The sequence below is a fragment of the Gracilinanus agilis genome, chromosome 1 (genome assembly GCF_016433145.1).
Source record: "Gracilinanus agilis isolate LMUSP501 chromosome 1, AgileGrace, whole genome shotgun sequence".
In the NCBI taxonomy this organism is placed as follows: domain Eukaryota; kingdom Metazoa; phylum Chordata; class Mammalia; order Didelphimorphia; family Didelphidae; genus Gracilinanus; species Gracilinanus agilis.
This window is the reverse complement of record NC_058130.1, coordinates 579,189,677-579,204,889: the sequence shown is the minus strand read 5'-3', so window position 1 is coordinate 579,204,889 and position 15,213 is coordinate 579,189,677.

Below are 15,213 nucleotides of genomic sequence, written 5' to 3'. Positions count from 1 at the left end.
CTGACAGGTTGGGGCTTTTGCCTCTGGCTCTCAAGAGAGCAGGAGGTCTGTCTCTGAGGCAAGGGACTACTGACAGCTAGTTTATAGAAAACTGCTGTCTATTATTTAGAGAGTTGGGTAGTTAATGAATCATTTATAGATAGAATAGGTTAAAGTAGGCCTGGTGTTTGCCAGGCAAGAAAAAATTGTCCTCAGAAGACAGTTAGAGGTAGTTATTAGAAATTTTAGATAGTATTAGGAATTTTAGGTATAGTTATAAGGTATAAGAATAATAATCTCTCTTTCTTCTTTTCTATTTTCTACCTGTACTCTTTTCAAAATTGAACTAAGTTAATTAAGTTGAACTCCTCACTTTGTCATACTCCTACTTTTAAACCCTGATAATCCTGGTGAGCCAGGTAGGAGTTTGATTAACCTGTTAATCTTCTATTCCTCACTTCTTACTATACTATCCCTACTTTTCAAGAATAGGCAAGAAGTAGAAGTGTAGGAAATTTTAGGCAATTAAATATGGTGTTAGAGATCATGGCACACATAGTGAAGAAGGAGGTTCCAGTCTATCTCAAACAACTCTCACTCTCAGGGAGCTTTAGATTGTCTCCAGTTATTACCATTCCTGGGATTATTCATTCTGATAGGATTACTTCAAATATGCCAACTTTATCAAATAATTTACCTAGTTCTCTCTAAGAAGAAGAAACAATGGAAAGATAGCTTAATTGAGATGTGAATTGCATACCTTGCAGATTGTATCTCTCAAATGGCCAAAGTATTTCTCAACTGACTGAAACTATATCTCACTCTAACCAACCCATCTCTCTTTCTGTTCCTCTTCCTCCTCCTCCTTTCACCAACTCCATGGCAGCTCAAGCAAAAACCCAATTTGTTTACATATATACATACATACAACTTGTTTAGCCATTCCCCAGTTGAAAGATAGTCCTTTGGTTTCCAGTTCTTTACCACCACCAACACACACACACACACACACACACACACACACACACACACACACACACACACCAGCCATAAATATTTTTGTACAAATAGGTCCTTTCCCATTTAAAAAAAAATCTTTTTGGGATACAGACCTAGTAGTATACTTGGTAGTGGTATTACTGGATCAAAAGGTATGCACTGAAAGAACAGATCTTTAAGTTGGATCTGCATTAAGAAATTAGAAAAATAAATAAAAAATTTCAAAGTAAACACAAAGTTAAGATTTTTAAAAAATTAAAAACAAATGAAAAATTCTCTAAAATAGATTAAACCATTAGCTAATCTTATTTTTAAAAGATGGGAAAGCCAAATTGCCAATACAAAAAAAAAATGAAGAGAAAATAAAAGAAATTGTTCGAAAAAATTAAACTCACCTGGCTTGTTTATATTTTGTCAGAAGAATATTGAAGCAGTCTATAACTTGTGCAGAGGTTTTCCTTTATTTAACTTTATCTCCAATTTGGTGTTTTTTCTCATCGATATGATGACTTTCTGTTTATCTGTGAAGATATTTAAAGAAAATGTCTATATTCCAAACTTATGCTCCCATAGATGGAATTCATCAAATGATCAATCCAATACCCAAAGCCAAATATCAGATGACATAAAGTTGCTGCACAAACACATATAAGGTATTTCTTTACTTAATAAATAGCAGTCAAATTAAAAGAAATTTAAATTAGGGAGTAATCAAGGAAAGAGAGAAGTTCTAAAAGAAATATTTTTTGCTCATCTGTTGGGATTATATATTAGTTTTCATCATGAGGCTTTTAACATGTTACAGTCTGTTGAATATTATTTAGAGTTCACATCCTATGAAACTTAGCAAATTTATGTGAAAATAGTTATACTTCTCTTTTTTAATCCCTTTAATTATAATTTTTATACAAAATAAAAGTACTCATTGATTAAAAAAAAAACAAAAAACCTCTTACCTTCCATCTTAGAATCAATACTGTGTATTGGTTCCAAAGCAGAAGAAGAGTAAAGGCCAAGGAATGGGGGTTAAGTGACTTGCCCAGAGGCACAAAGCTAGGAAGTGTCAGAGAACAAATTTGAACCTAGGATCTCACCTAGGATCTCCCATTTCTAGATCTGCCTTTCAATTCACTGAACCACTTAGTTGCCTCCCCCCATTGAGTATTTTTTTTAAACCCTTACCTTTTGTCTTGGAGTCAATACTGTGTATTGGCTCCAAGGCAGAAGAGTGGTAAGGGCTAAGCAATGGGGTTAAGTGACTTGCCCAGAGTCACACAGCTGGGAAGTGTCTGAGGTCAGATTCGAACCTAGGACCTCCAATCTCTAGGCCTGGTTCTCAATCCACTGAGCTACCAAGCTACTCCCCTCCACCCCCATTGAGTATTAATGATGCATAGAAGAGAAAAGAAGAAAGGCCACAAGGAAATGTTGATAATCAAGACAACTTTGAAAGTTAGAAGTTAATTTCATTATATACTTAAAAGGAAAAGCAAATTGTGTTTAATCAATTAATCATTTCACGTGCAATTTTCTATTTTTGTTCTACTTTACTTACTAAAATGCTCATTTACTTTGTAATTCAGTACAGAAAAAAAATTTTTTGACACTATCACTTAAATGAGCACATCTTATGACCTAGTAATACTATTCCTACACTTATATCCCAAAGAGATTTTTAAAAGAATAGGATCCCTACTCACAAAAATATTTGTAGCAACACTTTTTTTTGGAGCAAAGATAGAAAAAATAGGAGACATCAGTTGGGGAATGACTAAAGGATCTGTAGTATATGAATGTAATGGAATATTATTGCCTTGTAAGAAGTGATGGAATGGACAAATTCAGAGGATGCCTCAAAAAATTATATGAGCTGATGAAGATTGTGATTAACAGAATAAGAACAATTTATATAATAGCTACAGTTTTGTAAAGGAAGTCAACTGCAAAATAATTGAGAAATTTGATAGATAAAAACAACCAAACACAGCTCTAGAGAACTGATAATGAATCATGCTTTTGAAATGGACTTTTTGCAGAAAAAGATAATTGTTTTCATATGTGGCCAATGTATCTCTCTGTTTTGTTTGACTATACATACATCTGTTAAAAGAGAAGACTTAAAATTTTTTTTTATTTTGGTAGAGGTGGGGGAATTATCGCAAGAAAATGAGAAATTTGTACAAAATATCCTCTGATATCCTTCCATCTTTAAATCTATGATTCTATGATCCAAGTAAAATACTCTATCCATTATACCTTTTCTTCTGAGATTTTGTTTTGATACATCCTGTGACTGCATTAATGTAGGGAGCTTATAATCCTAGGGGCAAGGCTTTTGCTGGTTGCCTTGTGAGGGAACAAAGTCACTAAAGTCTCTGGCAGTTGTATTTCTTCCCAGTTGAGAAAGAAAAGAGAACAGAGTTTTCCAGTTCTGGAGAAGTTTTGAAAATCTCTCTGAAGCAGGACAGAAGAGAAGATCGAGAGCTGAGTTAGAAATAGTTCAGTGACAAGAAGTGAAAGACTTCCCAAGAGACTTATTTTAAGTGTTGAAGTAACTGAAGTATTTCAAAGCTGAACTCACTGAGTGAATCTAGCAGAAAATAACTGAATTCAGGCTCCTCAGAGAAATGCTAGAATAATAGTAAATCAATTCTTGTCTCTCCCTTTTATTTTATTGCCACATGCAACAGGTAGAAGGGTTCATTGCTAAGGATTTCTTTGCAATTTAAAGTTTTGCTTGCTATTTTTAAAAAATACTTTTAACCATGGTAATTAAAGATAAAATCAATAAACTTTGCCCCTGTCCAGCAAGAAGATTGTCTACATGTCTCTCTGTCAGTCTGGTGGTTGGGTCTGGTTCGGTCCTCCTGTAATCCCAGAATCATTTCTCTCTTCCCAGTTTGAGGACCCACGAGCTATTTGTAGAGCTGGACTCAACATAAATTCAACCTGCATTTTTTTTTTTTTTTTTTTTTTTGCTATATAGAGTGCAAGAGAAAAGGGAAACCAGTACATAATTGATCAGTCTAAATTCCATTCCTGAGAAATAACCTTTCTGGCTCCTCAATCTTACTCTTCATTTATCTGGGAGTTCAGAGTATTTTATGAATTCTATTTGCAATTTATATCTTTAGGAGTGTTGTTGTTGTTGTTGTTGTTGTTGTTGTTGTTGTTGTTGTTTTACAAAAAAAGGAAGTCCCTTGGAAATGAGACTTTTGCTCTAGACCAAAATCTTCATGAGTTAATCTAAGATTCTCTCAACCAACATGGAGGACTCTTTAGGTTTTCCTCCATCCTCTGATGTGAAGAATGGGGTGGGTGGAGTGTCCTCCCACAAAGGGTCTCTTGTTTTCACTCTCACAGATAGACTGTGATAGGGGATAGACTGACCTCTAAAAGTGGGGATCAGGCTTTTCTTGTACTCTCTGGCTTCCCTCTTCCCCCATGGAAATATTATAAGTATCATTAGTATCCCCATTTTACAGATGAAGAGCCTGAGGCTCAGAAAGGTCAACTGAGTCTCATAATGGCATAACTAGTGAATGTCAGAACTGAGAATTGCAGCCTTTCTACTAGCTGGACCCACAAAATTGACTATTGGAACTTTTTGCACCATCGACATTTCCTCGCCACAGAGATTCCTGATACTGGTGAGTTCTATAGGAAGCTGTCTGTCCCCTGTCTGTCCCCTGCCTGGCAGCAGCACCCACCCTTGTTCATTGTCTGTCTCCCAGCCCCCAGCAGTCCAATCTGAGTAGCTCAGGTTATCTGTCTGGAGGAGGGTGACCATTATAGTCAGAGTTAGTATCCTTTATGACAGTATTTCTCAAATTCTTTTAGATTAACCATTCTTTGAGTTTTGAGGTCTGGAAAAGAATAATTACTCTACTTGCCTTTCATTCTGAGAAAGAGGAACAAGGAGGTGGAAGTAGTTATTTGCACAGAGTTTGGGTAGCCCAGAGAGTTGCCCATTAAAACACCTTTGCCAGGAAAGCAATCAGAATGGCATAGTTGGGAACCCTTTAATGAAAAGTGTTGGGAGTTAATGAGCACTCAAATTAAAACTGTCCTTTTCCTTGTCCCCTCATCAAGTCTGTGACCTTTTCAAATCCAGGTCTTCGTGAACAGACATGTGTTTCATCTAGACAAATGTTATTTATTCTTCTCTTCTCTCTCCATTGTGACAGTCTGAGCCTTGAAAAGAAGCCAAGTGCATGCTATTTTCACAGTGTCTTAAAATTTAATTATCATCCAAGTCCATTGCTACAATGGCCCTGCTCCTACAGGTTGTTCTCACTGCTTATTATAAAGGGATGTCATTGCTCCAAGCCTCCTTTGTCAGCTCCTTCCTACATTACCACCCTGCTCAGGCCCTTTTCTACTCTTCTTCCTTCCTCTCAAATCTGATAAGAAACCTGCTCCCTTACAAATATTTTCCTACCCTGTGTAAACAGGTAGCGTACCTCAGGCACACCTGGGTTTTCAGAGCACAAATCCCACTGACAGCCTAAACTTATCCTGCTGGGAAATCAGAAGACAGCAGTGAAGAGGAGTACTATTTCTGGAGTGAATCCAAGAATAGAAGGAGCATGTTCTCATAACCACAATTCATAGCCCAAACTGGGGCCAGAGATAACAAACTATGGTACTGGTAATTCAAGGGCAGCTCATTTTGAGGCAGGGGGAGAGGAAGCTTTTTAAGTGAGAGACACCTCCCAAGGGAATCTTTCTAATAGCTTCCTTTCACTCATCTTTCCTGGCTTTTAGGAGAGGGAACATGGGGAAACCCAGTATTTCCTTAAACTATTGCCTTTTGACAACAATTAATTAGGGAAGGAAATTGCATATAATAGCATGCTTAGAATTTTTTTGCATAATTTTTATTTATATAGGAAAGTTATTAATGAGTTTTGAGTCTAGTTCTGGATTTGTAACTTTATCAGTATAAAGAACTCAGCATAGAAACTCCACGAATGGGATTTAGCACTTCTGCAATGTAAAAGGAAATTCTTGGTTCTCTTGAGTTCACACTTGTGAAAAAGGAATCCTTTGTTCTCTTTGCTTAGTTAACACTTTGGTTGGCAAGAACTTTGAATCAACACAAACTTGAACTAGGTGGAGGAACTCACAAACCACTTAGTGAGTTCACACCTTACTTGATGCTAGGTAAAAACAAGCCAGAAACTTAAGAGTTCACACACTTAGAAAGGTGTGGTTTCAAAGGTGAGAACTCAGACAATTTGGAAACTGTGATTGGCCCCCATGAAAAGGGGCAGGGACAGGAAACCACCATCAAAGCCATGAAAATCCCTGAGCAGGGAGTCTGGTGAAGTAGAGAGTGAACTCCAAGAAGAGAGTCACTCCAGGAAGGAAGTCAGCTTGAAGAAGAAGGTCAGCTCAAAGAAGAAAGTAGGCCTCAGAAATCACCTTCAGCGCCAGTCATTGTCTTGGGTGAGTGGAGAGCTGGTTTTCCCTCCTGTCTTCTGAAGATAGTTTAATTCTGATTGAAGGTTAACAAGCCTTGGTTGAGCCAAGGGTTAGAAAAATATTTAGTTAGATAAGCTAATATCTTTTCTACCCTTTTGTACTTTCACTCTTTCTACCTCTTTTATAAATAAAAGATTTATAATTTTCATATATTTAGCCAAACCATTAATTTTTAACACTTACAGCAATTTATATACTTGGAGAGGCTAAATCACTGGGCCCTGGTCACAGAGCCAGTATATGGTCAGAGGAAAGGCTTATACCCAGTTCTACTTGACTCCAAGTCCTGTCTTCTATCCACAAAGCCATTCTGTCCCTTTCCAAGGAAGTATCTTACAGTAAAAGAACCATCAATATCCAGGAATGTAATTAGAATCTGTTGCCCTAAAAACTAGATCCCCAGAAAAACTATGATTCCCAGAATCCTACTCACTTCCTGTCATTATGTGCTGATGTAGACAGGATATAAATTAGGTGGAGGTCCTTCTCTCACTCTCTTTCCTTCCTGTTGTAGCTTTGGTGGAGCGGGATTTTCAAGCAAGTAGAAAAATTTAATCATGGGGTTCTATTTTGTCAGATAATAAACTTTAAAAATATAATACTTGAAGTATTGTACCTTTAATTTAAATCTTACAGTATCAAGATGTAGATATAGATATGTCATGTTTGTCACTATGATACTGAAACATTATCTCAAACTATTTGTTAGCAAGTGTTAAGTATGGTAGATAAACAGTGGGGTGAGTTCTAGGAAAGAAAGTAATAGCCTAGGAGGCAGATCATGCAGCTTCACAGCTATGCCTATGGAATTGGGTCTTGGGCTTCTCCCCTCATGTTGCCCTTATGTTGCACTGAATTGAGCACAGAGGCTAGAGCTGGTCCAGATTCTGCTTGAAGGGGCTGCTGAAACCACACACAACAGGTCCTAGTATGGAGAGAAATGAAGAAGCTGTGATACGAGATCCAATCCAGCACAGCCTAACTAAATGGTCTCAGCTGAACTTGTTCTCAGGAAAATAGAAAAATGGATGGATATAGATCCTTGATGATATTCCATAGGATTTTTTAAATTAAATTTATTCTCAATAAAAAAATGGATGGATAGATAGGTTAAAGAAAGATAGATTATAACTACATGATATATATATATAATTAGTAAATGTATAAAATTAGATGGATAATTAAATGATAGAAAGATCTAGAGATAGATAGGTAGATAGATGAAAGAACAATAGATGATAGGTAAATGGAGAAGATGGATTGAAAGATAAATAGAAAGATTGAGGATGGAAAGATAGAAGATGGCTAAAAATATGCAGATGGTAAGTAGACAATAAAAAGAAAGACACATATATACAAACATACATACATACATAGTAGGGTTCTGGCATTGATACTGTACTTCTTTGATAACAATGTTCTGAACTTGGCCTTATGCTAAGCCCTAAGTAGTTTAATTAAAAAGATGTGGCCCCTACCACTAGAAGATTTATAATCAAACCACAAATTCCTTATGGAATTATAATATCAAAAATGCTTTCATCTTATTTACTGCTGGCTTTTCAATAGATGTTGAATACTTTCATTCACCTTAGCCTTCTCTGCTTATATATCTTCTTGTTCAAATACTTAGTTCCCATAAAAAAACAAAACATCAATATCCTAAGGCTCTTTTCAGACCCAGATCATGACCCATAATGTCATGGATATTACCCTTTCCATCTCTGCCTCAGTGGCCTTCTTACATTAGTAATGCCTCCACCCTATGGCCTCTTCTAATAGTGAGTTCCTCTCCAAACTTCCATTTGAGGAAGGAACTATGCCAATTCATGATGTTCTCTTCAAGTCTGGACCATACCATGGTAACCTAGACCACTTCTACCCTGAGTGTGTATCTTCTCTTCCAACCCTACTTTTCAGCTTCTTTTTATATGTCTTTACCCACTATGATATAAGCTCCTTGAGGTCAGAAGCTGTCTTTTTTGCTTATATTTTTATCCTGGGGGCTTAGCACAGTGCTTGGCACATGGTAAGTAAATGCTTAATAAGTGTTTTTTTTTTCTTTCCTTCCTTCCTTCCTTCCTTCCTTCCTTCCTTCCTTCCTTCCTTCCTTCCTTCCTTCCTTCTTCCCTTCCTTCCTTCTTCCCTTCCTTTCTCTCTTTCTATTTTTCTTTCTTGATTTCTTTCTCTTCTTACCATTTTGCTAATCTATCATATGTACATATGTATGTATGTGTGTATCTATCTTTCTATCTATCTATTGCAGTGACTTCTCTTTCTTTTTTTTAGTAGTTTAAAATTTTTTCATTTATTTATTTAATTATTTTAGAATATTTTTCCATGATTACATGATTCATGTTCTTTCTCTCCTCTCTTTCCTCCCCTCTCCCAGAGCCAACAAGCAATTCCACTCGCAGTGACTTTTCAATAGACCTAGGATCCTAGTTCTCACTTTAGGTTTCTTTGCTTTCATGTTTATAGAGTTAGTGTCTCCTAATAAGCACAGCAAGGTGATGAGGTACTGGGGTTCTTAACCAGTGGCTCACAGACCCCCTATGTCTCGTAAAATTATTTCCAGTACTCCACAAATCTATAAATAAGCAGACATACCTTCTGTAATTTGAATAAGTAGCATGCATATATATAGAGCTGTTTTTCCCAATTAGATGCCACTGTGATTAATAAAATTCCCTTAAAATGTTAATTCATTGATACTTAGCTTTTTGTCAGCACATATCATATCCATCCATTAGCAGATGTATTGTGATGTCAGGGTTGGTCAGCTTTTTTGGTGTTAAAAGGTCTTCATGTTTGAAAAGAACAGACAGTATTATAATAAATAAGGTCCTTATTTAAGGAACACTTTGGCCTTTCTTTTTGTATTCATCCTTTTCTAATGTGAATTATCACCCTTCCAAGCCACCCAATTGATTATGTACAGTGGATTTACCTCAAGGTTGACTCACCTTTGGTGTGAAGCCCAACCTACTAAAAAGGTTGGTTAGTATAAAACTCTGCAGCATGGAGAGGTTCAAAGCTTGGCTTTGGCAGGGAGTAGTAAGAATATCAACTGGTCCAGTCTTGTGAGTTTAAACAAAGGTCTTGATAATAGTCTCCACTTCCAGAGATTTACCTTCCTAAAATACCACAAATCATGTCCCTCCTCTATTTCAGAATTATCATTGACTCATCAGCATTAGAGAATAAAAGCCAAGCTCTTTGATTGGTCATTTAAACCTTTCCAAAACCTGCCTTTCAATTTACTTCACTTAAGTTTTCCAACTTTTGGAAATTGGAAAATTTGCAAAGCACTAATCCAAGTACCTCTCTTAGCTCCTAGCACTTCCTTAAACAAGCCTTCTTCTCTTAGGGTAATGGGTCTACTCATTGTTTTTCAAATGCCTTATGCTTTCCACCTCCATGCTTTTGCAGATGCTTGTGTCTCAGTTGGGAAGATTCTCCTTCCTTCTCTAGAAGAAAGTCCTAACTACCCTTTAAGATCCAAAATTAAATCCTTTCCTTCCTGTATCATTCATTCAACACTTATGTTTTGCCTTTTATCATATTTTTTTGTTTTTTTTAAAGTATTTATTTGAACCATGGACTAGTTTATTTATTTTTTAAGTTTTTATTTTGAATATTTTCCCATAGTTACATATGTTCTTTCCCTCTCCCCCTAACCCCTCTTAGCCGATGCACAATTCCACTGGGTTTTACATGTATCATTGATCAAGACCTAATTCCATATTATTGATAGTTGGATTAGAGTTATTGTTTACTGTCCACATCCCCAATAATATCCCCATCAGCCCATGTGTTCATGCAGTTGTTTTTCTTCTGTGTTTCTCCTCCCACAGTTCTTCCTCTTAATGTAGCTAGTTTTCTTTCTCCTAAGTCCCTCAGCCTTGCTCTGGATCCTTGCATTGCTGCTAATAGAGAGTCCATTATGGTTGATTGTACCACAGTGTGTCAGTCTCTGTGTACAATGTTCTGGCTCTTCTCCTTTCGCTCTGCATCAATTCCTGGAGGTCATTCAATTCACATGGAATTCCTCCAGTTCTTTGTTCCTTTGAGCACAATAGTATTCCATCACCAGCATATACCACAATTTGTTCAGCTTTTATCATATTTTCAAATACATGTGCATGTGTTCTCTTTCCACTGGGGAATATAAGCTTCTGGACATCAAGGATCATGTTTCATATGTCATCATAAGATTTCAGAGCTCAATGGATCTCAATAGCTATCTAGTCCAACCTATACCCAGAAGAGAATCTCCATTATAACACACTCAACAAGTGATCATCCAATCTTTGCTTGAAGATTTCCAATGAAAGGCACTGCACTCCCTTCTAAAGCAATCCAATCCTCTTTGGGATGGCTCTTTTGTTCTGAAGGTTTTCTTTACATCAAGTCTCAGTTTGCCTCACTGTAATCCAAACCCACTGCTACTAGTTCTTACTTTTTTTCTTACTTTCTTTTTCCTTCCTCTCTCCCTCCCTTCCTCCCTCTCTTTCTTCCTTTCCTTCTTTTTTTCCTTCCTTCCCTCCCTCCTTCCCTCCCTCCCTCCCTCCCTTCCTTCCTTCCTTCCTTCCTTCCTTCCTTCCTTCCTTGCTTCCTTCCACCTTAGAATAAATACTGTTTTATTCTATAAATACTGGTTCCAAGGCAGAAGAGCAGTTTAGAGTTAAGCAATTGGGGTTAAATGACTTGCCCAGGTCACATAGCTAGAAAATGTCTGAGGTCAAATTTGAACTCAGGACTTCCTGTTCCAGGCCTGGCTCTCATTCCACTGAGCCACCCAGCTACCCCACTACTAGTTCTTTTTCCTCACTACTAGTTCTTTCCTCTATGGCCAAACAGAATAAGAATAATCCTTCTATGTGACACACTTTAAAGTATTTGAAAACAAAGAGCATATTATCCTATTATCCCCTGAGCCTTCTTTTCTTAAGTCTAAGCATCCTTAGTTCTTTCAACCCTCCCTTATAAGGCAAGGTCTTGAGGCCCTTTACTATCTTACATACCTTCCTCTGGATGTTCTCCAGCTTATCAACATCCTCCCCAAACTATAACACCTTGTGGTCTGACCACCACGGTAGACTTGAACTTCAATCTTCTTATTTCTAGAATCTATGCCTGCCTCTCTCTCTTCTGCCCCCACCCCTCTGTCTGGGTAAGAACAGTATAATTCCAATTAACTTCATTTTCTACTAGGCTGGGAACACTGTAGCTGTGGCTGGGTCAATTTATTAAGAACAGTTGAGAGTCATATAGGAAAAAGGAAGCTGTACATCAGAACCAGGAGCTGGAGCAATGATTGAAAGGATAATAACACTGTCATGTCTACAGGCTCAGTATTGTCATTCCAAACAGCTCAGAAATGACATGAGGGTTGGGATTTTTGGAGGGATCAGTATGCAAGCAGTTATCTAGCACTAGGGCTAGAATGGTTGAAGCATGGGAGATGTAGATATGTCCTGGAAAGCCAGAGAAATTGGCATGAGATGGGTGCTTGAAAATGGTAATTTCCTCTGTTTAGCAAGAGATCCGTCCCCACCCAGCCCCATAGTGTTGGAGAAGCAGGCTGGTGTTTGCTAGTCATATTCGCTTGTTGTTTTAAAAGGAGAAACTGGGAGTTATATGACACTGACTAAAAAGATACAGGCAATTTCTAGAGAGAGATTAATTCATACTTTACCTTATTGGAAAGAATTGGAAAGCCGTATTGAAAACTAGCTAGTGATTTGAAATAGATGCTATTGAATGGTAGATAACATTTCTTGGATGTATTTTTTAAGCAGAATTTTCTGCTTGGAAAATGCAACATCTATTGGCTTCACAGATTTGGAGAGTTGGAAAAGATTTCAGCATCTATCTAATCCACCACATATGCAAAGTGCCATTTTAATATATCAAATAAATGGTCATCCAGATTCTGTTTGAGGACTTGAGTGGGGAAGGTGAGATATCCACCACTTCTGGAGGCAGTTCACCCCACCTTTGAATGATTTTCATTGTTGGGATGTTTTTCCTGATGTCAATCCTAAACTTAACTAAATTCTTACTTATTACTCCTGATTCTCCTCTCCAAGGCCAAACAGAACAAATCTTATTTCTCTTCTCCATGTCAACCCTTGAAACCCTCAAAATCAGCTATTGTGTCCCCTGGCTTCTTTTCTTCTCCAAGCTAAATATACCTAGTTTCTTCAACCAATCTCCATATGTGATGGCCTAAAGACCCTTTACCACCCTGATTGCTCTTTGATGGATACTCTCAAGGACCCTTATCAATGTCCTTAAACCAGGGTGCTTAGAACTGAACACAGTACTCCTTATGAGTGGGTCAGTACTGTGGGCAGAGTACTGTAGGACTATCACCTCCCTATTCCTAAATAACCCCTCCTAATGCACTTCATTAGTTAGTTTAAACACCTCACAAAGCTCATTCAATTTGAGCTTGAAGCCTCCTAGCCCTTCTAACTCCTTTTCAGAAAGACAAAGATACCTTAGGGGTCAGAGGGTAGAGCTTCTCTTAATGTCATCAACTTGAGCCCCCCTTAATGTCATCAACATTGAACCAATGTGTTCTCCCTAATGTTTGTTGTTTCTTTGGTCATTTCAATCCTCTCTGACTTTCCACAGCTCCATTTTGGGGTTTTCTTGGCAAAGATATTGGAATTATTACCATGATCTTCCCTAGTTCATTTTGCAAATGAGGAACTAAGGAAAATAGGTGCCTTTCCCAGTAGTTTTCTTTAAGGAAGTCCTATTAAAAGGTCAAATAGTGGTGGGTAGAACAGGGTCATGGACAGTGGATCCCACTACTGAAAGAAGTTCACAAACACGGAGCTCAGAAGCCAAAGTAGAAGACAGCAGTTTATTCTTTCATGAGAGATATTCCCCAGATTTGAGTGTCTAAAGATTGCCAAAGTATTGAGTCCAAAGACTCAATTCATAGGGTCTTCCAATAAAGAAACTCTTCCCCTTTCCCACCTTCCTCCTCCCATCTTTTGTTAAGTGGACAGGCCAAGGGTTTTGTTTTTAGAGAAGGGGGAGGTGTTCTAAAAGGAAGGGAAAGTACTAACTTCTATCTAGGTTCCTAATATTTCTTATGAGAAAGACACAGATTATATCCCACTCAGTGGGAAAAAAGGAGGATGTAGCAAAGCAAATATTGGCTAATTGGTTAAAGGTCAAACAGATACTAATTTATATAGCCATTTACCTCCTTCCATCTACTTCATATCTTCAGGTAGTCATATGAAGAAATTCAGGAGCTAGAGAGGTGAAAACATCATAGACAACATTTGGGTGAAGGTCAAAGGAGGGAGAAACAAAAAGTGGGCATTAATTGGAATATACTACAGACCACTTGGGCAGAGAGAAGAAATATATAAAGAGGTTGAGAAATAGGATAGACATCATGGAAGGCTTTCATGAAAAATGTAATAACTGAGATGGACCTTGAAAGAAGAGAAAGACTGATGGGGAAGACAAAAGAGTCCTTTTTAGGCATGGGCCATAGTATAAGCATAAACATAGAAATGGGAGAAAACAGCATGAGAAGCAGAGGTAGGAGAGTGGTGTACTTTGGCCAAAATGAGGAATCCATAATGGGGAGGGGAATGGCATAAGACTGGATATGTAGATTGCAGCTAAATTGTTAAGGGTCCTGAATTCAGGTTCAGCTTATATTTTCTTCAGTAGATAATGGGAAACCACTGAAAGATTTTGAATTAAAAAATAGATACAATTATGGCAGTGTTTCGGGAAGATTTTTCAGGTAGCAATATTGGGTTCAACTTGAAAGAGAGAGACTAGAGTTAGGAAGACCTATTAGGAGGGTAGGTGTTTGGGTGAGAAGAGATTGTGGGAGCAATTAGCAATGGATTGGGAAAGACAATTGAGAGAGAGAAAATCAAGAATGATTCCAAATTTGAAGCCTGTGTGGCTAGAAGGATGGTGGAATCAATTAATAGAAATAGAAATGTTAGGAGAAAGGACAGATTTGGTGGGGTAGGGGTGAGAGAAGAGGAATTACATTTTGGACATGTTTAGTTTGAGGTGCCATTGAGAGATGGATCAGAGATATATAGCAGTCGGAAATATATATATATATGCATATATATATACATATATTTCAAATTTTATTAAATCTGTTTAGAGATGATAATTGAAGCAGTTCAGTTATTGAACCTTGGGGGTGCTTACGTATAGGGAGTAGGAGAAACCTGAGAAGCAAAGACAGAGCAAGAGCATGTCAGAGCTAGATGGAGAACCATAAGTGTGTATTTTCATGGAAGCCAGGAAAGGATTCAGCATCCAGAATACATTTTAATCACTGTTAATGAGGATATGGCCAGAAACAAGCTATTGGATTTGGCAAGATCATTAGTGAAATCATAGAAAGCTATTACAGTAGAACGTTGGGGTCAGAGGCAAGATCATAAGGGGATCAGGAGTAAGCAGAAGGTGAAGATAGTTGTTATTTATAGTGACTTCAGATTTGACTGTATAAAAACATCTTTGAGTTTTAAAAAATATTTTAAATTGAATTTTATTTTTTAATTACATGTAGATTCAATTTTTGATAATTGTTTTCTGACATTTTGTGATTTGTATTCTCTTCCTCTCTCGCTTCCTTGCTATCCTGAAGCAGTAAATAGTCTGATATAGGTTATGTTTGTGATTTCATACAATACATATTTACATATTCTCCTTGTTGTGACTGAAGACACATATCAC